Source organism: Vigna unguiculata, chromosome 3 (genome assembly GCF_037176805.1).
Source record: "Vigna unguiculata cultivar grain cowpea cultivar isolate G323 ecotype 2 chromosome 3, ASM3717680v1, whole genome shotgun sequence".
In the NCBI taxonomy this organism is placed as follows: Eukaryota; Viridiplantae; Streptophyta; class Magnoliopsida; order Fabales; family Fabaceae; genus Vigna; species Vigna unguiculata.
This window is the reverse complement of record NC_140794.1, coordinates 29,870,902-29,898,884: the sequence shown is the minus strand read 5'-3', so window position 1 is coordinate 29,898,884 and position 27,983 is coordinate 29,870,902. Positions and strand designations below refer to the sequence as shown.

At 33.9% G+C, this 27,983-nt stretch overlaps 1 pseudogene; it reads left to right on the top strand.

Moving 5' to 3' along the window:
• LOC146887688 (uncharacterized) overlaps nt 1-27,983 on the top strand; it is a 45,330-nt pseudogene extending 17,347 nt beyond the window's left edge.

The following is a 27,983-nucleotide window of genomic DNA, read 5'->3' as shown; positions in this document are numbered from 1 at the left end:
CATTTCTTGGTTTGGTTCACATTTGTATGCATTGACCGTGGGCTTAGTTGCGAGTTTTGCATATTGATTTTCTTTTTTGCAGTAGCCCCTCTGTTGTGAATTGATTCTCTTGGTTTATGACTACTTTGGCCAGCAACAACATTTTAAATTCTTATGCATCTTTATGTGTTATTACACTGTTGAATTTTTAGTGCAGTTGTGTCATCTGTTTGAATCACCAATTCAGTTTTGATTGTGTGAATCTGTTTTGATGTCTGATTCATCTATGTGAATCTGTTTTGATGTGTGATTCATTTGTGTGAATCCTGTTGCAAATTGGTGATCATTGTTCTACATTGTCCGAGCCTTACTTGTTTTCTCATGTGCTTTTCACTTTTGGTTTTTTGAGTTGAATCACTTGAATTCTATCATATGAGTTTGCGTACTGAATTAGAAGTAGCCATTGAAACTGTTATGAGTTGTTATTCACGTTTGAGAGCTGAATAGAAAAAGAGAAAGAAATCAGTGAAAAGAAAAAGAAATATGACGAAAAAAAAATTCCCTAGCAAGTAATTCTGGTTTGCAAAGTGAAGTTTTGATAAAGTGCTTTGAGTAAACAACGTGCAACATCATCCCATATTTGCTACTTTCTTTTTCAATGTCATTTGCATATGATCTTGATTCAACTTATTTTGAGTCTTGTTTGATTTTAGTTTATTCATCTTGTTCTAGACACATTCTTTAGGTTCTCTTTTGTGTGCCATCCTTTATTGCTTTGCCTTTTTCTTTCTTGTCTTGCTTGATTATTCCATTGAGTTTGTCATTCACTCTTTCACTTGATGTTGTCCAATTCTTCCATTGGAGATTTTCTTGCTTCTATGCTTTGTTATTCTTATGTGGAAGAATGTGAGTGCTCTTGGTTCATTTGGCTAGCAACTCACTGATTTGGCAACTTTGTAGGTGATTTCCTTATCTTGAAGATAGAGTTGCAGGGAAGGAGGAATTGTGAGGCAAAACATTGGGTGGCTACCGAGAGGAAACAGGAGTGAGCTGGGATCCTTAAAGAAGGAGTGTAAACACTTGAGGGAGACACACTTTGGAGGCTAGACCGAGAGAGACATAGCCTAACTAGTTCTTTTATTTATTTATTTTTTGTGATTATTGTTGTTTTTATGTCATGGTATTTTGTGTTGTAATAGTTTAATCATGTAGTGTGAGATTCAAGAGGTTCCAAAGGCCACTTGTATCTTCACTTAGGATTTTTCGTCTAGTTTAAGTTTTCAATCTTTATGTTTTCTGCCTTTATGTTTTAAATGTTCAGGTTTTGTGTGCTTTGTATGTTTTATTTTTGTTTTAGGTCATCGTGATATCTAGGTGCCATGTGTTTAACACCTACTTGACCTTCTTTTGGTCTTTAGGTTTTCAATTAGTCCACACACTTTGAAAAAAATTGTTTTTCACAATCTGTTTTGCTTTGAATTGTTCTTGAGAAATTTTGTGAAAGAAATTTAGAGATCTCTAGCTAGGAAAGACTTGGTTCCTAAGTTTGTCCATGAGACTCACCTCCCTTTCCTGGGAGTATCTCTAGAAATCTTTTCCATTATTTTCTCTTTAGAAATTCTTCATGTTTCTTTGTGAAAAAAATTGTTTCGATAAAAGTGTTTCAAAAACTGATTGCAAAATGAGTTTTTCTTCTTCTAGCCGTGTGCATTTATATAGACATAGTAGTGTGCATTTAGGTTGGCATAGTACTTATGAGTTCCATCATACTATTCATAGTGATATTCCATTCTTCGGGGAAGATATAGGACCAATATCATTTAGAGATTGGATGTGGGATACAGAGAAATTGGTGCAACCATTGTTTAGTAAATATAGTCAATTTGACATTCTTAGGCATGTTACTTCTAGGTTTATAGGATGTGCATGTGAGTGGTGGCAAAGGAGACAGTCAAGAGTGCATAAGGGGAGAGAATCATGCATTAATACATTTTATGAATTGAAAGCATGCATGTGGAACCATTTCATTCCCTCTTCCTTTAGGATAACTATAGAGCAACAAGTTAGGATATAAAACTTCATTGATATAGGTGATGCATTCATCCAAAATCTTGCTAAGTTTTCTCGACTAGAAAAAGATTTTAAGCATGATTTGGACTTGCTCTTGAGTAAACAATAAGAGAGAGAGAAAGAGAGAGAGAGAGAGAAAACATAAGAGAGAGTAAGCAAAACTTGAAAAGCTTAGAGAGTTGGAAAAGAAGAGAGAAAAAGAAAAGCTTGAGAAGCTTCGTGCTAAAAGAGAACAAGAGGAAAAAGAGATAAAAGAGAAGAAAAAAATAGATGTGGAAGAAAAGGAAAAAGAGGAGAGTCTTAGAAAAGCCAAAGAAGAGAATGAGAGAAAAGAATTTGAAGCCAGAGAGAAAATAAAACAAGAGAGTGAGCTTGAAAGACAACCCAAAGTGGTAGAGTTACAAAGCATTTCAAATGAAAAGAGGGAACTCATTGTTAGGGATTTGGTGTTCAATCCTTCACCAATTCCTTTCATTAAGTCCCAATTTCCAAAAGGAATTTTCCCACTTTTAAACTCTTCTCACTTTTTCATTAAATCTTTTGTTTTGTTTTCTTCTCAAACTTTTTGTTCTCCATGTCATTCACTTATTTTATCCTCCTCAAAATATTGTGCCAAAATACACTTTGACCTTAAAATCCTTTTCAAAAATCATCCAAGTCAAATTGTAAGACACTCTTTTTGTGAAGTGGGCTGGATATCACCTTTTTCAAATTTTAACAGTCCATTTTCACACATTGTACATTCAATTTTACTGCATGGTCATTATGATTTTAATTCAATTTTATTTGATGACTACTACAAATATGTGTTTGATCCAGGTGGATTCTTAAATTTGGTTGCTGTGAGTTTTAACACCTTCTTGATATGAGGACAGATCCTCTTCAAGAGGGAGGGGATGATGTGACCCCATTAAGGCTCACAACTTAGGCAATTGGCTAGGTCCATTGCTTTTAATTCTTTTATTTTCTTTATTTCTTTTATTAAATAAATGTGTTCTAATTGGGTTTGTTTTGCTAATTACGGTCTATTTTTCCAAAGCTACTAATTATTGATCAACGTTGGGCTGAAGCTTCACCTGTGACCCAAATGCACTCATGTGTGGCAACACTTTCACGCTTCTACAAGTGACAGTCCACACATTTCACGTGTGCTTCCAGCACCAACCTGCTGCAACCAACATCTCGTCTTCATTGGACCGAGACTCAATTCATCATTCAGAGCCCAATTTCTTCCAAGCCTCACGCGTCCAAATTTCTTTCTATCACGCGTGCAACATCTTCCAACATTGGCCTCGCGTGCAGCCCAGCTCTCTTTAGGTTTCGTTTCCAGCACACCAATTCCTTATACAGCCACGCAGGGATCCAACCAACTCCTTTCACTTTTCACTCTACCAGCCACACAACACTCCCTCATTCGTCAACTTAAACCCTAAATCCTATATGAGAGTCATCTCGTCGGGTTGCCTCAAACATCGTGATTGTGTGAGTTCTGTGTGAGAACGAGAGTCTTCCGCTTCATTTCAATCGATTCCACCGAAGGAATCAACGTCAAGAGGTCATTCCGACGATTCACCGTCAATTGGAGCAAGTTCCTGCCGATTAACGGCGCCGACGACCTCATCAGCTATGCAATTTTTTTTTTTGTTTTTAGTTTTTTATTTATTTATGCATATGCATGCTACATGTTGAAACTATGAACATGGTACCTTAGATGACCATAGAATGGGAATGCAATGCATATTTGTGCATAGTGGGACACTTATGTGATATGCTAATGAAATGTATGCTTATGCCTTAAAGGACATTTTTCTTACTTTTTTTTTATAATGGTGTGATTGTGATGAATTTATTATTATATACAAGGAAAGGTGAGGGTAAAGGACGCAAATAGTCTCCCTTTATTGCCTTTATTTAACATCGGTTTGACGGTTAAAATTCTAAGGGAAGGTATATGTGCTCACAAGGATAGTTTCCTAATACTTAAATATCAAGGTCACTAGAGTTATGACCCACTTCATGACATTTCCCATGATAGTTGACAACAAGAAGTGAGAGTACCAATGAAGCAAGCAAACTCTAGTTGGGGTTCTCAATAACCACTTGGGAAGTACATCCATTATGACACTGCTACACAATCCCCTCTAATTTTATGCAACTCAGACCCGGGTATAGGCCACACTCATGTAATGAACAAAATATGTGTGTGTGAAAAGAGCATACAATGTATACCCAAACCCACACCTGGCAATTATTCCAAATACAAAAATAAAGAAGAATATACACATACAATTATTCTAAATATAAAAAAAAGATAAAAATACACATACCAAAAAAAATGAGAAAGAAAAAATATGAAGAAAAACCACATCAATTTTGCACAACCAAACAAATGGTCTGACTCTCTAGCATCCCTAGTGGAGTCGTCATCTGTCACAACCAAAATCGTGGCGGGACGACGAATATAAATAAATATTTGAAAAAACAAACAGAGTTTGGAGTCATCACCATAGTTTATTTTGGAAAACTAAGGAAAAACCAAAAAAGATAAAATAAGGTATGCGAAAAACCAGATTTTAGGTCCGGGAGTCGGTTACGCGTGGGGAAGGTATTAACACCCCCACAACGCTCGTCCTAAAACGATACCTTTAATTAAATGTGCAAAAGTTTTGTGGTTTTTCAAAATATTTATTTTCTCCAAAAATAATAATAAATGAATTTACAAAAGAAACAAAAATATTTTTTTGGTTTTTTGGGCCTCACGAGGATTAATCCTCGCTCTTACGTATCTCCATGTGAATGGACAATCAGGATTACGTAGTTCTTTATGAAAAAATATTTGGAAAATTATTTGAAAACCTTTTTATTTAAATTTTAGTATTATTTTAAAATTGGTGTCACACGACGCGAGCGGCCGGATAGACACTTTAAATAAATTCTTTTTTTCAATTCTTTTATTTTTTATTTTTTTAATAATTTATAAATTTTTAATATTTTTTTTAAAGTTATTTCAAAGTAGTTCTGGATGTCATTGCGACGTGAGCAACCAAATAGATATAAAAGAGTAAACAAAGAAAGCTATTTTTTATTTTTAGATCATCTGTATATATTTTTAGAAAAAACAAAAGTCTAAATTGGATGTCATTCGACTCGAGCGGCCAGGCAGACAATAAAGAAAGGGGAAAAAAATATTTTTTATGATTAAAAAAAAGAATGAAAATTGAAAAAAACTAAATCAAAAGAAGAAAGAGATGAAAGTGATATACCTTAAAAAAAATTAATATCTCCTCACCTTTTCTATTTTCTTTTTTTGTGCTTCCTTTTTCTAATATTTTTATGTTTATTTTTCCAATAGAGATAAAGATGAGAGGTGTCTTTGTGGGTAGTAATGAGAGAAAGAGAGAGTGTAGAGAATGTTTTCTTCTCTTTTTTTTCTACCTCTTTCAATATGCTTTTTTTTTGAAAGAGAGATAAAAAAGGAGGTGTGTGTGGGAGTGGTGATGAGAAAGAATTAGAGAAGTATATAGAATATATCTTTTTTCTTTTTCCCGCAAAATGCGTATTTATGCTCACACCTTGCAATATCAATGCAATCTCAACAACCTTAATTATAATGAAGAATATAAGGAAGGAATTGATCATGATAGTAGCACATTATGGGGATCAAATCATAGTAAATCAGAACACAAAAATCAATCCCAATTCACTAATGCAAAATAAGTTTTTTATACCTACATTATTATACCTGTTCAAATCCACCAGGTATAAAACAAGAGGCGGATGACAATTTTGTAAATAATGTGAGATCTTTTATGCCAATTATACTTTTAACCGGTATAAAAATTAATGTAGTTGCATATTTGCAGTATTAAAAAAGATATTATACTTGTTGACCTTGTAACTAGCACAGTAGGTTTCCCATTTCCCATTTCTTTCGTTCATTCCCTTTCCTTAACACGGTTCTTCGTTTCCAACATAGTTCACTGCTTTGTCGCTCTCGCTTCCCAACAATCATCGTCACCGTGCGAAGTTGTCGTCGCCGTCACCATGCAAAGTCGCTGTCGTCGTCAATATGCGAAGTCGTCGTTGCTATCACCGTGTGAAGTCGTCTCCTCACGGTCGTGTGTTGTTTCTGTGCTCTTCGTTTGCTAGCATCATTGTCACATTGTGTTATCTTCGTTGTCGAAATACTTGGTCTCCTAGTCTGTGTCGCCCTCACCGTCCATCTCTTATATGCTTTCTCCATTTGAAGGTCCACATTTGAACCCTAACCACACATTACTGTTGTTTTATTGAATGAGTGAAATTGATAGATTTGTTCCTTTGTAGGAGTTAAGTGTGATTGATGTTGGAGTGAGAACGGCCAAGGTTAGTTTTTGGTTCTCGTTATTCTTATTATAAATTGCTTAATTGTTCAATTTCTCCTAAAATTTGTTGCGAAATTTCACAATTCTCATGTGTTTTTATGTTTCCAATTCAAATATTTAATCTAGAGCACGTGTTCCACCATTCGATTTCCAAGCAGTAAGCAAAATCTTCTATCCCAGTAAATTGCCATTGGTGTCAAATTTACCCGTTGTTTGCTCCTGACCAGGTTTACCTTTTTTCTCTTGTCTTGTTGATTTTAGTTCATGACAAGCCTGTGTAACTATTTTTTCCACCCATTGTTTAGTTCATTTAATCCTTTCATGAATTTTGTCTCTGTACTTTCTTGCTCCTATTTAAACTTGAGTATTCATTTGATATTTGTGCTTATAGTTGATTCAAATCATTAAACTTAGTTAATTTACATTACTTGGTAGTAATCTTTTCACACAATGCTTCCATTAAAGCTATTCAATTTTCCTTTGGCGTATCTATCTACAATGAACACCTTAAAATTGACTATGTGCTTCAGATTGTAATTATCACTGTATTTTAGCCTAATCCACTTTTAGTTGGCAACAAACTTACACTAAAACAGTACATGCCTCACATTCCTTTGATGTGATGACCAACTAGTTTTATAAATTAGACATTCGTAGGGTCAATTTTAATTTGTATGAAAGCATGGAGGGTCTATAATCTGGACACTAAGTAATTAAGTGATGACATCAATTATAAAAGACACTTATGCAAGGTGTTTTCTATACGCAATGATAAACTTAAAATTAATAATTTTGATATTTGAGTTTCTAGCTGTTCTAAAGCATCGAAAATTGTATTTTATGATGTTGAGCAAAGTTGGAAAGGAGAAAGAAATAGCAAAGGAAAAGGTTCAAAAGTGTGTGATGTAAAAATTAGAGTTAGATTTTGTAATGTGGACAAATATAATATGTTTGTACTTATATGCATGTTAATAACATAATTTGGTGTTGGGATAGCTATAACAGGACACTTGTGGCCTTGTTTTTGGGGCTTTGCTTATGAACTTTTGTTGTGAGGTTAGAGGTGATGCGATGGTGGTAAGTATTGGAGATAGAAACAAAAGGGAAAGAGTAAATGATCCAAAGCATGTTTTGTTGAACTTAACAATGAATAATGATGGAAGCAAACTACACCTACTGGAGTTCTGTTGAAATAGAGAATGAAAAAAAAGGGATTTCATAACTAAGATGCCACACAACTTAGGGTTGGTATAACATAGAATATATTAGCTACAATGTAATCCGCTGGAACAAAAAATGATACTGGTTGTAGGAGTATAGAGGGTGAAATGTAGGGGAGGGGAAGTTGAATCACTTAAGGTAACATAAAAAAAGCAGGGCAACAATTCCAGGTGGGTTGTTGACTGACAATGGCTTCCCTATTTTGTCCTTTAAGAAATCATTTTGGAACCAATGGCTTCACTAACAAACAGTGATTGATGCAAAAGAGTGAGAGTTTTCATTATCCGCGAAGGCGCTTATCACAAACCAAGACCCTATAACCAACCTTCAAGTTCATACTATTTCTTAATTTCATCTTCTTCCAATGTAAGACACGTACATGGTTTGCTATAATCTCACCCAGTAGTTTGATTCAGCCTTAAAAAGCTTATTTTTGGCTTCAGTGACTTGTTTGTCATGGAAGCTAGTGCATAACTAAACTTTTTATCTTATTACCGTATAACCCAAAAAAAAAATAGTAGTTCTTAGTTGGGAAGCTCTCTAACAGAAGATGATAGTAAATTTGGCATTGATCACATAATTGAAGAAAAAAAAAGGTATCAGGAAGGCAAGAACACAATACCAAACACTGTCGGGGTCATCACTTTGTTCACACAGTACAGGTTGAGTCCCTGCTTCACGATTTAGATAACAGCTATTGTCAGAAGGTTTCTGCCATATTGCAACATACCTATCTTTTTTCAAAAACTTCCAGCATAAACGAGTAGTAAGATTTAGCATCTCTAAGATAGCAAACAATTTGGTGGGTACATCATGTCAGAAAACGACAATACTAATACCGAGGTATAAAACTTTGTATTATATAAATACAAGAACCAGCCGAAAAGTTTCAAGAAATTCAACTTATAAATAGTAATCAAGTTGAATGGTACATTTCCATTGTTCTTCTAACACTTCCTCGTGTTTATAAATCGGTTGGGCAGCCCAGACAAACTTCTCTTTTAAGGTGACATCAATTTCCTTCACCTCACCATTGGATGTGATTAACAAGCCTTTCTTTAAATGATTGTATGTAGGGAGTATTTCAAGTGCAGCCCACTTCAGAGCTTCTTCATCATCTTCTTCAAATGAATTCCATGAAAAAACTCCACTTCCATCTCTCCAAATTGAAGAACGGCTTACTTGAAAGCTGCTAGTAGTACCTTTAGTCGGGTTACCATTGGCCATTGTCAAGAAAAAAAGGTGAAAAAAAAAATAAAATGGAGCTGCAATAACTTCTCAAACTCAGTAAATCAGTGTCTTCAGAAGATATTCTATTTTAGCCAAACGACTGTTATTCAAACATCATTCTAATCCATGGAGTAGTAATGTTGCAGCCACTAATTTAAAAACAAAAATATCAGAGGAAAGGGTGGACTAAATGGATTGAACTCGGTTGCTAAAACATATTGAAACAAAATCTCTTTGCTGGTGCAGTTTACTCCTTTTAGTCCTACTATGTGAAATAAAAGAGTGACATGCTAAATGAAAGTGCTCCTTGTAAATTATAAGGACTACACACTGAAGTTTTGAGAGTAACAAAGTGTGACTCTTGCAGCATAAAATGAAAGTAGAGACATGCAAGGATTACGCAATAATCGTAAACTTTGTGGCCAAATTATGCATGCAATGGGTTAGGTGGCATGATGTCTGTTGCTATATTTAAGCATGAAGGGAATATAGTTGTAAAGAACACTCTTAATTGCAAATATGTACTATCTCTAATAGAAATTTAATAGTTATGATCACTCATTTTTCTTTTCTTCCTTGATTATTATTTTCACATCATAGGTTGTACTATATGAATTCCATTAGTTATGTCTATTACTAAAGGCTGACTTGGATAAAGAACTTAATTAAGCGCTTATTAAATATGAGCTGGTTATAATAAGCACCTGGATTTTAATTTTTTTTTTATAATTGAAGAAATCAGTTTAAACTATTTTCACGTAAGATATAAGATATTTTTATTAACTATCCCAGAAAGCTTATTATATAAGTTGAAAACAACTTATGGACATATCATAAGCTATTTCCTTAAGTTTCTCCCTATACTTACAGAAGTGAAGATGAGCTCAAATAGACTTTAAATAAGCTCTTCCTAACTGATATTAATTTGATTATGGCTTCGGAATGTGAGTTCATGATTATGGCTTGAATATAATAAGATTTAGCATGTGTGGTGTTGTAATTTGTGTTATCGATAAACTTAGAAAGATTCCCTTTACTTTCCTTTCACCGCACACCATAAACCCTTTTCTTTTTAATTTGCTTCTTGTCAGGGCTAGTGTGATAAAATCTTTACAACTGATAATTGAAATGCATTGCCCTAAACAAAAAGTGTGGCCATTGCACTAGGAAAGGAAAGTGGAGTTGATGATGAATGGAAAGTGGAGTTGATGATGAATGTTAATGATTGATAATGCATGCATAAATGCAAGAGTAGAAATAGTAGTATGATGTGAGGGCATCAAAGAGTGGAGAACTTAAATTAGAAAGCGTTGAAGGAGAGAGATAGAAGAAAAGACCTCCCACACATACTAGCCTTTCTTCACAACCTCTTTTTGAATTTCAACCATCTTTTAATTAAAACCTTCATACCAATCTTCACATACGTTGCTATAAGAAAAGAGAGACAATACAAACAATTGTAAGTATTACTGAAACGATAAGTCTGTATATAATTACTCTAATTATTTTATTTGTCAAATTTAGTAATTTTCTTTTGCTTTTGTACTCTACCTACTTGTTTTTATGTTATTTTTCTTTTCTTTGCTATGTGTCAAACAAACGTATCTCTATTTTCTCCCAATTGCTTAAGCTTAAAAGTTTCTCTACATGATGTGTGTTGAAGTGTCACCTCTATTGAATTCCTTTATGTTGACTTATTTAGTTTCTCAAATTGGAAGATTGGAGATGGGGAAACTGAGTCGTTATATTTTGTGAGTGTATAGTTGTTGACTTATTATATTATGTTTAAATGTGCAAACTGTCAATGTCTCACATTAACTAGTTGTAAATTCTAACATTCTGGTTTGACTTCCGTTTTGACAGCTAAATTTGTAGGTAAATATAATGCTATGGATATAATTGTCTTATTCATATTAACATAAAGTAAGCCTTCTTTCCTAAATGTTACGTGGATGTAATTGTCTTATTGATATTAACATAAAGTAAGCCTTCTTTCCTAAATGTTATATGTCTCTGATATGTTGTGATGCTCCTTTGTCATCCCTTTTGAATCGTCTTGTCATTCTCTCTCAACCTATTGTGTTTCTTCCTCTAATGATTGGTGCATTTCTTAATTGATATTTCCAATCTTATTAAATTTAACATGCAGGCCGATTCCATATATTTTATGATCTCATTATTAATCATAGGAAGCTTGTTATGAGAAATTTTGAAGCTTTACTTCATTAACTTTTTAATATGGCAGGGTTGTTGTCGGCTTTAAAGGCATATCTGACAAGGATCTGGGAGCTCTTGTAGAAGCATTCTTGTTTTGAAGAGGTTTTAGTTTTTGTTTTGCAGAGGTTTTCATTCTTGGGAAGACTTTTGGATAGGTAATATCGATCTTCTGTGCATCCTTCCAAGGTCAGTTCGGTGGTTACTATTCTTGTAATGAATTATTTGTTCATCTCATTATATCAATTAGTGACCTATAATTGGATTATTGAACTAGTTAACCTAGTTGGCATATCTGGTTCAGTATTAGTTTACGCATTTTTGAGTAGATGGTAAGTGCAAGTGGGGTTATTTCAATTCTACATTCTCTCTTTCTTTAAAGAAACTTAACTTTTTTAACTTCTGATTTAGTTTTCTGGTCTAGATCTGATTATTTCTATTTCTTCTTTAGTAGTGGTTTATTCATATACTGGTGTACTCAAACTAAATCATACATGTTTTTTTATTTTCTACACATCATTCATGTTTTAGACTTTGGTTTATTGTTTAATTTCATTTCACAAAACTCACTTTTAAGGTAATAATTTTCTCTCACCCATCTATTTTGAATCTCCATGGTTCGTGTATTCTTTTCTTTCAGTTGATTCATAAGGATTTCTATTTATTTTAAGAAATTGACGAGTAGAAGAATTTGGCTTTTCTCATTTTTTAGTAATTTAGCTTGTGAATTTTGTCCTTCCTTATCTCATATGTCGCTTCTCTTTCGCCACTTTCTTTTCTTCTGTTCCATATAACCCTCTTTAGCATCTTTATTTTTAAGATTAAGGTTAATTTTTATCTACTATAAAATTAAAACATTGTCCATAAATTAATTTCAGTTGCATAAATTAGTATCTCCAAATTCTTGCATCTTAATTAAATTTTAGTTGTGGAATTATGATGTCTACTATCAATAAAAACTGCTGTTGAACTGTTTGAGAGATTCTTTTGTTCTATCTTCATTAGTGAGTTATATAGCTTGTGCTCATAGAATTTCTGTTGCTTAGATTTTGATAATGGGGATTTTGATATCCTAAATTTAAAACATACGGAAATGATTATTTGATTGATTAATTTGATTTTGATATTTTTGGCATGGTTAGTTATGACATTATGAAGATTTAAACTTTTGTGAAAATGTTTCATTCAATTGAAAGTTCATTCAAATGAACATACTTTGAAATGTAATGATGAAGTTTTGGAGTTAAGGGAAAGACTCACCCTTACTTTCTTTATTTTTCAGAGGAAGAAATTGGAGACCTAACATGTAACAATGAAATTGTTTAGCCTAACTTTTCTTGTAACCTTTGATTATGTTAAAGCTACAACTGATATGGTGTAACTTGTTTGTGATGTATTTCAAACTAAAAGTACCTTTAGTTGGTTCTAAAAGTATAAACAAAATTTTGTTACAAATACTTATATTTATGTTAACATTTTATTCGCATAAATATCATGTATGTCTAACAGATGATACATTCAGTGATGTATTATTATTGTTTATTTTGTTTGGTATTTGTTAATTGAATACAAATAAATTTTTCCTTAAGTAAATGATACATTAGACAAGTAAAGAACATCTAGTAGCACCCGACTTTAGTTAGGGTGTTACATAAGTGGTATCAGAGCATTTCATTCCAAGAGGACTGGGTAGGGACTAAGTTTGCTTGTGATGTGTGTTTCTAGATTCTTTAAGAAATAAGAATGTAGAATATTGTTGTAAAACCTACTTGTTAATCTAAGTAGGAACTATATGATTTATTTATTGAAAATATGTTTTCTTATAAAATGGTAAGTAAGTATGGTATTAGGTTGGTCTAAAGAACGCAAAGTTACATAAGCAACATATATGCCGACCAGGGAGACAGAGGATTGGTGAAGGTGTTATCCAAACAAAAGTTACCACATGGACAAAGAATAATACCGTGAATATATTGTACAAGTATGGAGATAATTTTAAGTTAAGGTAAGTAGTTTCATGTTTTTGTTACAAATAGAGGTTGATAATGAGAGCTAGATAAATGGTATGTTAATAAGTAGAAATTTACAAATGTCTTTTCAAAGAAAAAGTCAAGGTTACATCCCAAGATATAAGTAAAGTTCTCTTTGGATTTGGTGTTTGGAAGGGAATTAGAATTAGTGACACTTATGGAGTAGTTTTAGTTGAGAAGTAAAGTTTAAAGATGGCGGTTTAACATAAAGAACATGATCAAGAATTAAGTTGGTTCATTTTATATTTTTGAACATGGTGATAAGATTCCTACTAGACATTAAGATAGCAAGTTATCTAAATGTGAAGGTGTACTTCAAACGGCTAAAAGAGAATGAGAGTGATGGATTGGTTCAAGAAAATAAACAAAATGGACAATGTAGCTTCAAAATCGAAGTGAAGCAAAGAAGAAACTAGCTATAAAATGTAAAGTAGGAAGATGGAAATGGAAGGTAGCACATCACTCATAGGTGAGGACCAAAAGGCCAACTCTTTCCTAGAGATGAGTGGTGGATGCCGCCACTTGCTATGCAAGATAAGGCCAAGGTGAAGCCTACATTCATTAGAGAAGAGCTCAATTTTTGTGGTTGAAAAACAAGTGTATAAACTCAAAATTACCAAACCTTTTAAAAGCTAAAGAGCACCCCTTGTATAGAGAGTTTTAAGAGCCTCTAGGAAATAAGCACAAAGTTCAAAGGGCTAACTAACAAAAAAAAAAAAAAAACCCTACATTCTAGAAACCTCTCCTAAGAGGTAGCACAAACTTGCATGGTGGTGGGAAATCCTAAAGGAATTCGGCCAAGCTAAAAATGATACGAGGAATGTCTCTATAAAAGGCCCAAAAGGTGCTAAAGACAAAAAAAATGAGATCAAAGGTACAATATGCTTTTGCTTTATACTTTTTACATTATGCTTTCCTCTCTCCTCCACCTAGGCTCTACATCATTTTCATTCCACCACTACAATTGCGTCACATATCCATGCTTCCTTTCGCCTAATTAAATATACAAAACATATAAACATGGATTAGCATGTTGGCTTAAGTCATGTCAACTCAAGTCAAATCTAGTCAAAGGTCAATAAGTCAATTAAGGTTAAGTCAACTTATGGAAATTCAAAAAAATAATGAAAAATAATGAAAGGGATGAAGTATTGGTGAACTTCCTTTCTAAGCGTGCTTAGTCTTCTTAAGCATCATCCTATGTTGGGCTCAATCCTTTATTATAACAAATTTATGTTAGGTATGTCAAATTGAGAAACAACGATGTATTTGGTAAAGAAGAAAGATGTGAACTTAGCTTGTGTGTAAAGTGTTGAGACTTAAACAAGATTGTTGAGGAATGATAGTTTGATGGGTTAAGTTGCATGAGGTCGTTATAAGTATGTAGTGATATTGTTTTGAGAGATGAACATTGTAGGCCATATTCATAGAAAAGTGTATTGTAGTTTATAAATGACATGTTTATATATATATATATATATATATATATATATATATATATATATATATATATATATATATATATATATATATATATATATATATCTTATGCTCAGGAGGTGCATGAGGGTTACCTAAGATTAGTAATAGAATTCTTGAGGAAAAATAGTAGAAATTACGAGTCTAGTTTGAAAGAAGAAGAAGTGGATACAAGAGTCGGTGGACCAACAAGAATTGACATCAAATATTAAGGTTATGTCAACAAAAGCCATATAGGAGACTTGATATTTTTCTAGTTGGGAGACAAACACAAATCATAATGGCAAAAAAAAATGTTAACCAGGACATAAAAGCTTTTCGATGTGGAGGACCACATTTTAAGAAGGATAGTAATCAAACTTTTTCTCTTACAATTATTATGGAAAGACATGTCATCTTGCTAGAAATTGTTGGTTTGTACAACAAAATACTGACAACACGAAAAGAACAATAAAATATACACCACAAAACAATAATGGCACTAAGCAAAGAATTTGGGAAACTTTTTGTCATGAGTGGAGCTGAAGTAGCAACATAGGATAATCTCATTCGAGGTAAGTGCATCATAGTTAATATAGTTAGCCATCCCTTCATTCATATCTTTAGTCGTTGTGAAAAATAAAATTATTGACTTGGCTATCACATTCATGCCTTATATGATAGTATCTGCTCCTACTATAAATTGGTTACTACTTCTAATTGATGCTTGGGAACTTTGATTAGAGATTCTTGGTTAGAGTAGTTAGTCGTGCACAATTATTCTATTCTAGATTTCTCTTTCAAGGTTTTTCAATTTTTAAGAACACTATTACTTTGATGTGTTGGAGGTGGTTAGACACTCATTTGTGTTTACTTTGAAAGAAGAAAATTATATATTGGAAATCTGTGATTTGTAATAAGTGCATTTGAGTTTGTTGGATTGGTGGAAAATTAGTTTAAGAGGTTCGAAGACTTTTAGAGATTTTTGTGATGGAAGATTTAATATTTTAGTTGAAGTATGTATGGGGTATAAACTTATGATTTTTTATTAGTGAGTAAATAGGTCGAATGAATTTTGTTTTGACATGAGGGCATCGTGAATATTATTGGACCATTTTTGGAGCGTTAAGTGCTCATTGCAAGAGATTATTCTAAATCAAATTTGTTTAGTTATGGATCAGGAGTGTTTAAGAATTTTTTGAGAAGAAAATAATGAATATTATGTAGTATGAATATAGGGTGATATATGAAATCATGATAATTAGTGTAAGATTAGATTCTCTTAAAGATAGTAAAGATTAATGTGCTTAAGTTTGAAGGATAATCAATTAGTTTTGTTTAAATGTAGTGAAATTGACTCATTGAGGTTAGATGAAAGAAAATGAGTTAATTAAAAGCAGAGCTGAATCAATTGAGAAAATTAGTGATTAGTTGTAAGAATTGAATGGAATGGATTTCGAGTTTAATCATATGATATTTAGTTATTCTTAGAATTTAGGAGTCCTAGAACACAATTTTAAGGTGATGAAAAACACTAAATGAAAAAGGGTAAAAGAGAAGTATCTCCATCTATTTGAAACTAAATAAATTTTGGGGACGAAATTTCTAAAAGGGTGGGAGAATTGTAACACCCTCTATTTTATATTACTTATATTTAACTTTCTTGTTTAAATATATAGTATGAAGTAATTTTATGATTTCATCAGTAAATTGACAGAGGGCTTTATACAATGTAAAAGATGATTTTTTTTTTGTGCTAATTACTTCTTATTTTGAGTTGTGTAAGTAAAATTATGATTAAGGCGTCATTAACCATTAGATTAGGCTGAAATTTTTATAGAGCATTCTTAAAACATATTTCTTCGATATGAATGGTGAGATTTGGAATTGGAGGTGTATGCAAGGAGCAGTTACTTCCGCAATTTAGTGTAAAAATAAGGTCTCCAACTGCTGTCCATTTCTGAGTTACCTTAGAAAATATTTTATTCCCACTTCTTTAACCGTTGGATCAAGATGATATTTTTGTACAGAGTTATTAAGAGATAGTACTAAAGTTTGACCGTTTGGATTTGTATTTATACGTCTTTGGTTAGAGAAATAATTTTTGCAGTTTGAACTAGCGTTAGTTACGTCCTGTTTTGGGTTATTTTAGTAAAAATTGGATTCCAGTTTTATTAACCGTTGGATTGCGCTCCAATTTGTTCAAACTATTCTAGAGACATAGATCTTTAGTTTCACCGTTGGGATTTATAAATAGAGCTGTGTGTTAAGAGATATGAATTTTACACTTTGGAGTGAAAACAAGTCTTCTAGAAAGTCAACAAGTCTTCTTGCAACTACCATGAAGTCTCCTACAATGGGAATTTCGACCAAGCTTCTCTCTATGGTCAAAATAAACTTATCCTCACTAAGGAATCTCATAAATTTACCATTAATACATCCTTATCCCTTTGTCCAAGATTTTTCCTATAAATAGGACTTCACTTTACACATCTTCTTCACAAAATCCAAAACAATAGAGAAGGAGAGGTCTAAACTCTTGTGAAAAAAAAATTGAAGTTGGAGAGGGAAATCCAGAATCTTGAGGCCTTAATTTTCATCTTAGAGTATAATTAGCATCTCCAAGGTATGGGGGGTCTATCTCAAATCTCTAAGTCTTTATCTTAGCAAGTTTTCTTTAAGTATACAATCTATCTTCTTGATTCTGAAATTTGTATACATTATCTTCAAAATTTTGAGTTGAAAAATGGATTCCTTGGGTATGAAAACCTAGGGTTAGGTTCAAGAATCATCTTATTTGGAGTTTACACAAAAAGTTATTAATAAAACAAGTTTGCTATTTTACTTATAAAATTTTATACGAAAATTATGTTTTAATTATGATTACTGTTTTGATTAATTTTTTGTAAAGTTATTGTGAAATAATGATTTATGCTTGGTTGTTAATTTTAAATTCTTTTTAACTTGGTTGTTTTTACTATTTTGAAAATTGTGACAAATTAAAAATGCAGTTGTTATGTTGCCAAAATTTTGTGAAAGTATCAAGAATTATAAAGATAATGCGAAAGGATGATTGTAAATTAAAGTACAAAAATAAAGAATAAAAAGGACTGTATGGATAGTACAGAGATACATTGGGTATAGAGTCCAAAGAAAGGTCTGATAGACCTAGGAGAATCGAGGGTGGTGATATAGATACCCTGGATTGACGTATACAATTAGCCGGGTATTCGAAAATTCGCAGGCCTCACACTCTATTCTCGACCGCCCTCTTGACTATACTTTAAGACCAGGAAGGTGGAATAACGTACACGTTGTATCTGTGAGAACGTTTAGCCTGCTGGCACTATCCATATTGCCGTAAGACCATTATGATTCGGAAAAGTCTAACGGCAGCGTTTGGGACCCAAAGTATATAAAGAAAGAATATGAGATGAATATACTGATCAGTTGAAACTCAAACTTATACGAATATGATTATTAAAAGATTGATAATGAGGATTTTGATATCCTAAATTTAAAACATACGGAAATGATTATTTGATTGATTAATTTAATTTTGATATTTTTGGCATGGTTAGTTATGACATTATGAAGATTTAAACTTTTGTGAAAATATTTCATTCAATTGAAAGTTCATTCAAATGACCATACTTTGAAATGTTATGATGAAGTTTTGGAGTTAAGGGAAAGACTCACCCTTACTTTCTTTATTTTTCAGAGGAAGAAATTGGAGACCTAACATGTAACAACGAGATTGGTTAGCCTAACTTTTCTTGTAACCTCTGATTATGTTAAAGCTACAACTGATATGGTGTAACTTGTTTGTGATGTATTTCAAACTAAAAGTACCTTTTGTTGGTTGTAAAAGTATAAACAAACTTCTGTTACAAACACTTATATGTATGTTGACATTTTATTCGCATAAATATCATGTATGTCTAACAGATGATACATTCGAGTGATGTATTATTATTATTTTTTTGTTTGGTATTTGTTAATTGAATACAAATAAATTTTTCCTTAAGTAAATGATACATTAGACAAGTAAAGAACATCTAGTAGCACCGGATTTTGGTTGGGGTGTTACACATGTTCTTTGTGATGGTTGCTTAAAGAGCTACACAAAGTGGATATGGCATGGTGAATTGATATACATGCCAAGTGTAGATGTGTCTGAAGCAGAAGAAGTTGATTTAGAGATGGATGTTCGGATGGAGGAAATGATTCATGATATTGGAAATGTTCCTTTCAACGTGCGGATGTGTATGACAATTTGTGCAATGACGCAGAAAAACCTCTGTACGCAGAATGCACTAAGTATACTCAATTGTCAGCGGTATTAAAATTGTTCAATGTGAAGGCAAGAAATGGATGGATTGATAAAAGCTTGACGGAATTACTTGAGTTGTTGAGTGACATGCTTCCTAAAGGTAACACGTTGCCAACACGCAATTATGATGCGAAGAAGATATTGTGTCCGATGGGTATAGAGTATAAAAAAATTCATGCATGCCTAAATGATTGTGTCTTGTACAGGAAGGAGTTGGCCATGTTACATCAATGTCCACGATGTGGGGTGTCACGATACAAACAGAAACATAGTGAGTTTGAATATGATAGTAAGGGTCCTCCAGCGAAAGTTTTGTGGTATCTTCCTGTAGTTCCATGGTTTAAACATTTATTCAGCAATGCAAATGATGCAAAACTCATGAGATGGCATGCATATGGACGTACAACAAATGGTCATTTGAGACATCCAGCAGATGGTTTGTAATGGAAGAAAATTGATTCCATGTTCCCAAATTTCTCCAATGATTCAAGGAACTTTAGAATTAGACTTGCTACAGATGGAATGAATCCATATGGTAACTTAAGCAGTAAACATAAATCATGGCCTGTTCTATTAGTGATTTACAATTTACCTCCTTGGTTGTGCATGAAATGCAAATATGTTATGTTATCCTTGATGATCTCGGGTCCAAGACAACCAGGAAACGACATTGATATTTATTTAACCCCATTAGTTGAAAATTTGAAGATGTTATGGGAGGAGGGAGTTGATATGTTTGATGGGTACTGATAACGCTGTAGTTGATGCGTTCAAATTAATACTACTAAACTATAGCAACTTCAGTATTGCTAAGATAGTAGTCAACAAAATAGATAGGGTAAAGTAACCCAAAGTCGTCTCCCAACGAACACGGAATTGATTTTTAACAAATTAGTTCTTATAAAACTATACAAATGAGTTAGTCAAATAAAATAAAAAATATAGGGGATTAAGATAAACAAAGTTACAAATAAAATTTAAAAGATAAAAAGAAATAAAAACAATAGTAAAGAAAATAGATTGATTCCATTGGTTTTTCAAAATAGATTCATCATCGGTTATCTAAAGATTATTGCTCAATTAATTATTTTTGTAGATTTACAAATTAATCAATGTAAAGTCTCAATTAATTTGTTGGCGTTCTCACTTTTAACCAAAGTACAGTCTCAATTAAAAGTGAGAACTTTTAGATTATCCACAGTAAATTCAACCAAAGTACAGTCTCAATCAAATTTTACTCTGCCTAATCATGTCTATTCCTTTGTTCCCTCACCAAATAGAAAACTTAATTAATCAAAGTAAAGTCTTGACTAATTTTAGTTAAAGTGATTACTGTTAATCAAAGTACAGTCTCAATTATTGGCAAAAACTTATTTAATCAAATGAAAGTTTCTAAATAAAATCAAATTAAAGTCTCAATTGAATTTAAAAGACTTTAAACTCATATGATTAGCATACATGTAGATTAAAATCATTATTTTCTATTCAATTAAGAAACAAAGGACATAGATAAACAAAAATCACAACAATAATAAAAAGAACAAATAAATTAATTCATCTAACCTCAGAATCCATAATGAAATTACAATGGAATCAACCCAAGAAGTTTAGAACTCCATGATTGCAAAATAAAAATAGAAGAATGGAGAGAGAGAAAGGAAACAAAATTAGGCCCCCCTAAAGGGTTCCTAAACTCCGAAGTTCCGAGTTTGTTTTCTCTGCTCCTCCCTTGGTCTCTTTATATAGGAATTGGACTAGGCTTTTCTGTTGCTAAAACCTCTCAAATATATTTTAAAATAAAGATAAAGATAAATATTTAAAAATATTTGGAGAGATATAGACTATTTGACAAGTATAATTGGTTGATAATATCAATATCTAATATAATTAAATTAATTAATTAATTAAAGATATATGATAAATTGTCACCAATTAGTATTTGTATTAATTTTTCAAATTAACCAATTGCAATCTCCTTAAATTATCTTCTAAATAATCTAATATCTTCAAGATATATTTTTTGTTGTGGAACTAAAAAGATTCAAGAAGATCTTGGCATATTTAAAAAGATTTGGTAGTTATTATCTTTTAATATTTTATGATATAATTAAATAAGATAATTATTTAAAAATATCAAATAAAATATCTAAAGATATATTTTTCCCAAATTATCTTCTATCATAAAGATAAAGAAAATCGCAATGTCCAATTTTTTTGTTCCTCTCTTCTTGGTTTAGCCAAACTTCTTCACGTTTTCAAGCTTTTCTTGTCGTCTTCATGCAATGCTTGGCTTGAATTTTTGTGCTTTTGATAATTTCTTATTCTTGGATTTATCTTTAAGGTGGCATGAAGCTTTAATCAATTTATTTACACACCTGCATGAGCTCAACTTATCTGCAGTTGCACTAACAAACCTCAAAATATCCAAAGAACATTTATGCAACTAAAAAGCTATTTTTAACATGTTTTTGTATCTCATGTTCAATAAACCCAATTATAGAAAATCCCAATGAAATCAATCTTTAAGCACACAAATTCAATTAAATACCCAGAATTAAACATTAAATGAGGGAAAAAATACGCACTCATCAGGTACACTAGTGATTCATTCAAGTTGCATGCCATGTTATTTTGTACAATCAACAACTCTCTAACATATGGTAATTTAAGTGGATATAGCACTAAGGGGCACAAAGCACGCCTTATATGTGAAGAAGGCACATGACACCATCAACTACAACATGGAAGGAAAACAATATACCTTGGACATCAGAGATTTCTTAGTACAAACCATCCATATCGTAAATTGAAGAAATCATTTAATGGGTGTCAAGAAAATGAATTAGCTCCAATGGTTTTAAGTGGATCACAAGTATATGAGCGTGTGAAAGACATTAGGGATGTGTTATGAAAGATGAAAAATAAAGGCACTTCATGTAACATATGGAAGAAAAGGTCAATTTTCTTTGATCTCCCATATTGGAGGGTGCTTGATGTGAGACATTGTATAGATGTTATGCATGTAGAGAAAAATGTGTGATAGTATTATTGGAACTGTAACATCCCTAAGGAATATTACTTAAATAAATAAATAAATAAATAAGGAAAAGAAATTAAATCGTCATGTTATTATTATTCCCAAACGCGGGAAAATTTTAAAATATTTAAACACGCGCCAAAAATTATAAGAAAGTAGTCATAAAGACGTTACAGTTTCCAAAATCCATAATCATAAATAAGAACATAATAAAATATGCCTAGCTCTAATCCCAACTAGCCCTCACTCTGTCGCCTGAGCATCCTCAACATCACTTGTATCCACATTTGCTCCCGTGTGACGAATCACACGATCATCGCCATACACAAATAGAAAGGGTGAGCTGAGAAAAATAAAAACAATATATATATATATATATATATATATATAATGTGTAAAATAAGACATACACCCATCTTATTTAATCTACTTAGTTCTTAGCCAAGACCTTAACCCCAAGGCTTTTCAACCTTCAATCACACAAATGGTTAGCCTTGGACTTGGGAATATGATGCTCACACGAACCTACTCGCTCGTGGTCCTGCCTCTACGAACCTCCCCGCTCGTAGTCCTGCTCTACGAACCTCCCCACTTGTAGTCCCGCTCTACGAACCTACGTGCCCGTAGTCTAACACATGTGATCCATCAGCCCCGTACCTTCCCACACATGGCATCTCTCAAGCGTGAGCACGAAACATACGAACCTACCTCACTCGTATCCCCACGCGAGAGTAACAGGATATGAACCTCCCCGCTCATATCATCACATGTTGATGGACATCCTTGGTGTAGGAGAGGAAGGAGATTCATGGAAGACACCAAAAAGAAGATGAAATGCAGCGGAAATGAAGATAAGAGTAAGAAGAGCTCTAGACAATGGAGGTTTTTAGTGAAGATGAAGAGTAGAAGTGGAGTTATGGTATGGAAGGTGGCTAGAGGAGATGAAGGAGAAGGTTAGCCATGTGTGCTCTCAAAATAATAGAAGAGTGGAGTGATCTCAACACAAACATTCTATTAGAAATTTCAAGAGTTAAAATGTACAAATGGTCTACTTTTGGCTTTTATATGTGAGCCTAAAAGCTAGACTAATACTTGGCCCTTAGATCAAGCTTGGAGGAGAAGCTTTAATCATCACCCTTGGATGAAGACTTGGAAAAGAAGACACTCTCTTAGCCCTTGGATGAAGGAGGCACATGGGTGGAGTGTGGACTTGGCTCCATGGGATGCATAAACCATGAGGTGTAGGAAGGAATGTTGACTTCCACTTAGTCCACCTTTGACCTTTGGTAGCTCATGGCCAAATCTCCTATTGGGCTTAGTCAAGCCCAATTTTATCAATTTAACTACACATTGTTTGACTTATTATTCTAGAAAAACAAGGCCTAAACAATGGCCCAATTAAAATCTATACTACTTCCTTCATGCATCATCTCATATTTTAGAGATTTCTTTAGCCCATGTGAATAATGTAAAAAGCCCATGATTGACTTGATCATCTTGTGAGATGCCTATGTGAATCTTTCTCATCATGCTTATAGTGATTGGGCCTTGATGTGGGCTTGGGCTTGTTGATGCACTTGAGCTTGGGCTTATTGGGGTCACATCACATGTTAACCATCATCCATGAACCTACCTGCTCATGGCACAACATCTCCCAACCCAAGCATAGTATTATCGCTTAAAAGCAACACACACACACGTCATAATCTATAGCACTATCACCTGGCATAACCCTAAACATCGCCAGTGAAATCAGTACAGACCGCCTGGCGGTTCAAGCCCCACCGCCAGGCACCAGGTCCACGCACAGAAGGTCCACTATTTCGCGTCCGCCTGACAAATCCCACCCTACCGCCAAGCGCCAATTGTTGCAGAACCCTCCTTGGAGCTCTTCTTGCTTGGCACACGCGTTCTAACCGCCAGGCGCTATATCAACAACGCACCAGTTACTGTTTTTCACACCTCAATCAGGTTGTCTCTCACTCTCTTAACCCATCCAAGGTAGTAAAGCACTCTCAGTCATCCCAATCTCATTCTCAACCCTTGGCACCCTACAAATGAAACCATTACCTATAATTTTTCCATTCTCAATCTCACAATAAAATCTAAGATTTACCAAGTTCTTCAATCATTAGTCAATGATCCAACCTAACTTGGAATGAGGCCAATATACAGTACCTTATAGCACAATACCAACCTAGATCACATTACAACAGAAATACACCTTCTACTCCTTTAGCGTTCAATCCATACTACAAAATTCATATCTCACACCGTATCTCATGACAACAGACTATCTCATGTCCCAATCATACACCATCAAATAAGACTATACATTCCAAAACTAAAGCTTTGAATTAGAATCATTATACTCCCTATTTGAATTTAACTTTCCTTCAACCACACTATACTATGCTCATACCTTCACACTTGTTCCAATTCACACAATTCAACAGTATGAGTATATCGTTCCTCACAGTTTCATCAATAATTTTCTAGTACCACTCATACACCTAGGTTCCTCTCTTCATTTTACAGTACCTAAACTCATAAAACAGCACCTGTGCCTCGCCATCGCCTGGCGACAGGCCTAGCGCCGACAGGCGGTAGACTAGACCCAGCCTAAACCTAGGCTTCTCCATACCTGCGAGTATGTCAGCCATAACCAGTATCCATCCCTAATGCTAAACACACCCAAAATGCGAGATTTTGTAATATAATAAGAGACTAGCTTCTTGTTCTTAATTCCATTCACAATGTTTTCTTGATCTTTTCCTCTGGAATCAACCGCAATTCAATCTCACCCAAAATTACACATACAATCATAGGTATCATACACATGTGTTTTCCAAAATTCGACCATGCCCCCAGTTTATAAGTAATTTCATAGCCTCAAGGCTTCCAATAGGGTTTACACGGATAAATTCCAGAAATCACATTGATTTTTGCTCAAACAGCATCAAGAACAATCAAGAAAGCCGCGAATAAAGTCACGCCGCCTGGCCGATCTTCATTGCTGCTAGGCGGTTCATGCAAAAACCAAGAACAGTGGCAAAGGCTGTTGTGCCGCCTGTCTCGGGCCTTGCCACCGGGCAGTTTCTGGGCAGAAACCCAGAAACCTTGAAAAAATAGCATAAAATGACAAGGAATTTGATACAGTTTCAATTATACATGGCATAGTACATTATATTCAATGAAAACTCAACGTGTCTCAAAATTCGAATTGAACGTGTCTCAAAACCCAAAATGCTCTTGTTCTTTGTTTACACTCCAAAGACTAGTTTTCCACTCCAATTCCTCTCTGTAGTGCGTGCCAATTCCCAGAACCTCACTGCCCAACGTTCACAGCATTATTCCAGGTCTCTCTCTCTTTGTAATTCCTCTCCCTCTCTCCAAATTAACTCTCCCTTAATTACCCTTTACACCCTAAAACGAATTTTAATTAAAATGGAGATTAAGGCTAATCAATAGTTATTAACCAAGTGTTTTCCACCCCTTAAGTTACCTCTCTACTAGCTGCTAGGGTTTGTAAACCCTTTCATATTCATGCCAAAGAAAAATTTGGCAAAAAGAGAGTTAATTAGTTCTCAGCAAGGTTTCAACCCACAACCACGGTATCACAAGAAAGTGCACAACCAATTCAACCAAATCATGTTTGTGATAATTCCTATAATTTTAGGATTTTATCACGTCTAGCATTCAATTATATCATCAAAATAATACAGAAATTAATTTAACACACAATTGGCATACATAGTTCTCGAACCCAAGTCCTCTCACACAATCAAAGTACTCTCAACCATTTGAACTAGTACTTTTCCACGTCATAACCTTCTACATTAAATGCCTTAAAGGCTTCTATTACCCACATTTATTAAATAATTATTTAATTAACTATTTAATTTTTCTTGGGTCTTATAGGAACTTTCCTCAATATTCAAGGCAAGACAAAAGATGGTCTAAATGCTCGTTTGGACTTAGTTGAAGTGGGTATAAGAGAACAATTAGCTCCACAATCACATGGTAAGCGAACATACTTGCCTCTAGCATGTCACACTTTGTTTAAACAAGAGAAGAGAAGTTTTGTGAGATTTTACAAGGTGTAAAAGTTCCACTAGGTTACTTTTCCAATTTTAAAAGACTTGTATCCATGAAAGATCTAAAATTACTTGGGTTAAAATCTCATGATTGTCATGTATTGATGCTACAACTTCTACAGTGGCTATTCGAGGCATATTGCCTAAGAATGTTAGATATACCTTAACAAGATTGTGCTTATTTTTTAATGCAATATGCAATAAGGTTATCGATATTGAAAAGTTGGATCAGTTACAAAATGAGACTGTACTCATATTGTGTTAGTTGGAGACGTACTTTCCTCCATCATTCTTTGATATCATGGTCCATCTGATTATTCATTTAGTCCGAGAAGTTAGAATTTGTGGTCCAGTATTCTTATGATGGATGTACCCTATTGAGCGATACATGAAGATATTGAAAGGGTATGTAAAGAACAATATCGTCCAGAAGCATCAATTATTGAAAGATATATTGCAGAGGAAGCTATTAAGTTTTGTACAGACTACTTATCACAAGTTGAAGCTATAGGGGTACCGAAGTCTCGTTACCATGGAAGAGGTGTTGGTAAGGGTACTTGAAGTGCAAAAGTTATAACTCTGAGTAGAGATGAAGTTCTCCAAGCACATTTATATATGTATCACACCTAGCCGATCTCGACTAGCATGTCAATACATATCATCCTTCACCGACACATCGTATATGCAAAGGCTGGGGGACTGGTGTACCGGACCTGGTCAACTTAACCATATAAATGACAACCCTCACATATATGCCGAAAACAACTCAAGTACACGACTTGGGCCGGCATGGACTCAAACTCATAACTGAACAAAGGCTAAAGTAACAACAAAGCGGCCAACCTAGGATAGTGTGCGGCCAAGGACGACATCCGACAAGTCAAGAAGTAAACGGATCAGACCGCTCTTAAAGACTTAGTAAAATGGAAGCCCCCGCGTTCAATAGGCCTTAAGGGCCTGGATTAGGGCCCAAGCCCACTCACAACCCAAGCTAGAGCCCAAGTCAAGGCCTTAAGTGTTGTTATTTCTGTGTGTGTTTTAAGCTTGAATCCAACTCTCTTCTTCCTTTCATGAGCTTGAGAAATGAACCTTCACATCTAGATAGCTTGCTATCTTAATGTCCAGTGGGAATTTTCAAAAAGCTTTCTTAAACAACTTCACCATATTCATATCCCTAAAAGAAAACAAGATAATCCTTCATCATTCATCCCCTATTTAAGTGCTCATAAAAATATTGTGAAGAGAAATAATCCACGAATGTCTCAAAAGTGGGTCATTAATGAGCACAACAAAACTTTTTGAAGTGGTTTAAACAACAGGTTCAAAATGACAATACAACTTCTGAAACATTAAACTGGCTAACGAGTGAGCCAAACTATGATGTCTTATGTTAGAGTGGGTATGATATAGACAATTATACATTTCGTACAAAAGACGAAGATGAAAAAAAGCACCACACAGAGTAGTGGAGTAATGGTTGTAGCTGAATCAATGCATTTCTCAAGTTCAAAGGATAAATATCCGATTATGGCCTCAATGTGCTACTTTGGTGTAATTGAAGATATTTGGGGAATAGATTACACAAGTTTCAGAGTACCTATTTTTAAATGTAAGTGGGTTGATGATAATACGGGCGTGAAGACTGATGATCTAGGTTTTACCTTGGTTGACCTAGAAAAGGAAGGTTATACTAAAGAGCCATTCATCATGGCATCTCAAGTAAAACAAGTCTTTTATGTCACTAATCCCACTAACAAAAGATGGTTAGTTGTTCTCCAAGGCAAAACCATATATTGTACTGATTACAATGATGAATTGATACTTGATATTAGCGAAGCTCCATCCTTCTCATCAAATATGCCGACCTTGAATGTCGACAATGAAGTAGATGATGTTCATGCAGTACGTGATGACCACAACGAAGGGTTGTGGGAGAACATTCTAACTTGA